Source organism: Mobula hypostoma, chromosome 6 (genome assembly GCF_963921235.1).
Source record: "Mobula hypostoma chromosome 6, sMobHyp1.1, whole genome shotgun sequence".
Lineage (NCBI taxonomy): Eukaryota > Metazoa > Chordata > Chondrichthyes > Myliobatiformes > Myliobatidae > Mobula > Mobula hypostoma.
The window spans coordinates 113363111-113366482 of NC_086102.1; positions in this window are offsets into that span (position 1 = coordinate 113363111).

The window sequence follows — 3372 nt, forward strand, 5'->3', positions numbered from 1 at the left end:
TTTCACCACACAAGTTGTGTGATTTTGTAAAGATATGCTACTTATTGCTTGCTAATGTACAGAGACATGGAAACAGGAGGTGTCTCTCTAACTAGGGAGTTTGATAAATACACAGATTTAAGGTAATTTGTAAAATATTTAAAGGACTCAAATTCATTCACACGCTGTGAGTGGTGAGTATCTGAAACTCACAGGCTGAAAGAGTGGTGGTGGCAGAACCTCATCATGTGTAACACATTCCTAGATGAACAGTTGGAGAAACGTGGACTGAGAATTTAAAAATGAGAGTAACCTAACTATCCCTAACGCTGGTCAGCATGAATCTGATGTGCTGCTTAACCTAATCTACTGTTTAATTTTTATTCACTTTTGTGATACGGGTGTAACTGGCAAGGTCACCATTTGGTCCCCATCCCGAACTGCCATTGAGAAGGTGATGGAGAATTGCTACATTGAACTGCTGCATTCCTCCTGGCACTTGCAGAGTGTTGAGAGGTTTTATATGGTGCTATTGGATCTGAAACATGCCCACACAGGTCCGGCAAAAAGCTTTAAAAAAGCAGCAAGTTTTTTGACGGAAGTGGTTGACTGGAGTACTTCGCAGACGCAACAGAGGCATTCCTTCATGTCTGGCGAAGAGCTTTAAAATCCCAGTCTCTATGAAAGAGTGGTACAGTCTAGCAGAGCGGTCATCATCGGAGAAATCTGAGTCAGACTAGTAAGGCTTTGGCGAGAACAGGTGAAGGGAAGGTTAGCTAGTGAGTTCATTATTGCTTATTTCTCTTTAATAAATTAACTCGAGAAAATAAGGGGTATGTCTACACAGCCAGTGTTCTGTCCTGCGAGTCAAATGTGGAATTTCCAGGAGACTTCCAGCCTCCCTGATAGTCACATCTACGCCAGGTGCATCAAGATGCAGCTCCTTGTAGACTGTTAGGGAACTGGAGCTGCATCTCGATGACCTTCGCCTTGTTAGGGAAAGTGAAGTGATGATAGACAGGTGCTACACAGAGGTAGTCACCCCAAGGCTACAGGAGACAGATAGTAGCTAAGGTGTGGGGTTGAGACTGCAAGGGGAGTTGGAAAAGGTATGTAATAAGGGTAATGAAACAATTGTAATGGGGGACTTCAATATGCAAGGCAATTGAGAAAGTCAGGTTGTTGTCGGATCGTAAGAGGGAATTTGTTGAATGTCTACGAGATTGCCTTTTAGAACAGCTTGTGCTTGAGTTTACTTGGGGAAAGGCTATCTTATATTAGATGTTGTGTAATAACCCAAATCTTACTAGGGAACTTAACGTAAAGGAACTCTTAGGAGTCAATGACATTAACATGAATGAATTTATACTGCAAATTGAGAGGGAGAAGCAGAAGTCATATGTATCAGTATTACAATGGAATAAAGGGAATTACAGAGGCATGAGAGAGGAGTTTGCCCAGGTGGATTGGAGGACGATATTGGTGGGAACAACAACAGAGCAGAAATGGCTGAAGTTTCTGGGAATAGTTTACATGGCGCAGGATAGATATGTCCTACAGAAGAAGTTGTTCTCAAATGGCAACTGTGGCTGACAATGGAATTTAAGGACTGCACTAAAGCCAAGGAAAGGACATACAAGGTAACAAAAGTGAGTGGGAAGTTGGCTGATTGGAAACTTTTAAAATTCAAGAAGGGCAACTAAAAAAAAGCTATAAGGAGGGGAAAAAATGAAATACGAGGGTAGACTGGCGAATAATATAAAGCAGGATACCAAAAGTTGGAAAATTATGCTGGGGACATAGTAATGGAGACAAAGATACGGCAGATGGACTTAAAGGGTACTTTGCATCTGTCTTCACTATGGAAGACACTAGCAATGTGCCAGTGGTCCATGAGTGTCAGGGAGCAGGAGTAAGTGCCATTGCTATTCCAAAGGAAAAAATTGCTAGGCAAGCTCAAAGGTCTTAAGCTGGATACGTCACCTGGACCAGATGGACTACATCCCAGAGTCCTGAGAGAGGTTGCTGAAGAGATAACCGACACATTGATCATGATTAAGGATGAGGTTAAGGGGCACTTAGAGACTAATGATAAAATGTCAAGGTCAGCATGGTTTCTGTAAAGGGAAATCTTGCCTGACAAATCTGTTAGATTTCTTCAAGAAAGTAACAAGCAGGGTGGACAAAGGAGAGGCAGTGGATGTCATTTACTTGGATGTTCAGAAGGCATTGGATAAGGTCCCACACGAGGCTGCTTAACAAGATAAAATCCAATGGTGTTACAGGAAAGATACTGACATGGATAGAAGAATGACAGCCAGGAGGCAGTGAGTGGGAATAAATGGGTTATTTTCTGGTTGGCTGCCAGTGACTAGTGGTGTTCCTCAGTATTGTGACCACTACTTTTCACATTGTTTGTCAATGATTTTGATAATAGAATTGATGGCTTTGTGGCAAAGTTTGTGGATGATACGAAGATAGATGGACAGGCAGCTAGTGCTGAGAAAGCAATGCGATTGCAGCAAGATTTGACAAATTGGAAGAATGGACAAAAATGTGGCAGATGGAATACAGTGTTGGGAAATTATGATAATACATTTTGGTAAAAGGAACAATAGTGTGGACTATTATCTAAAAGGGGAGAAGGTTCAAACATCAGAGGTGCAGAGAGACTTGGGAGTCCTTGTGCAAGACCCCTAGAAGGTTAATTTACAGGTTGAGTCTGTCGTAAAGAAGGCAAATGCAATGTTGGCATTTCAAGGGGAATAGAATATAAAAGCAAGGAAATAATGCTGAGGCTTTATAAGTCACTAGTAAGGTTGCACTTGGAGTATTGTCAAGTTTTGGGCCCCATATCTCAGAAAGGAGGTGTTCTCATTGGAGAGAGTCCAGAGGAGGTTTACGATGGTTCTGGAAATGAAGGGGTTAACAGATGAGTGTTTGGCAGTTTGGGGTCTGTACTCTCTGGAATTTGGAAGAACGCTGGGGGATCTCAATGTTGAAAGGACTAGATAGATTGGATGTGGAGAAGATGTTTCCTCTCGTGGGGGTATCCAGAACTTGAGGGCACAGCCTCAAAATGGAGGGGTGACCTTTTAGAACAGAGGTAAGGTGGAATTTTTTTAGCCAGAGAGTAGTGAATCTGTGGAATGCTTTGTCACTGGAGGTCAAGTCCTGGGTATACTTAAGGTGGAAGTTGATAAGTTTCCTGATTCGTCAGGGTATCAAAGGATATGGCGAGAAGGCAGGTGTATGAAGTTGAGAGGGATCTGGGATCAGCCATGATGGAATGGGGGAGCAGCTTGGGCTGAATGGCCTAATTTTGCTCCTATGTCTTATGGTCTTATCTTGGTATAGCACGCAAGGCCACAATTTGGTCCCCATTCTGAATTA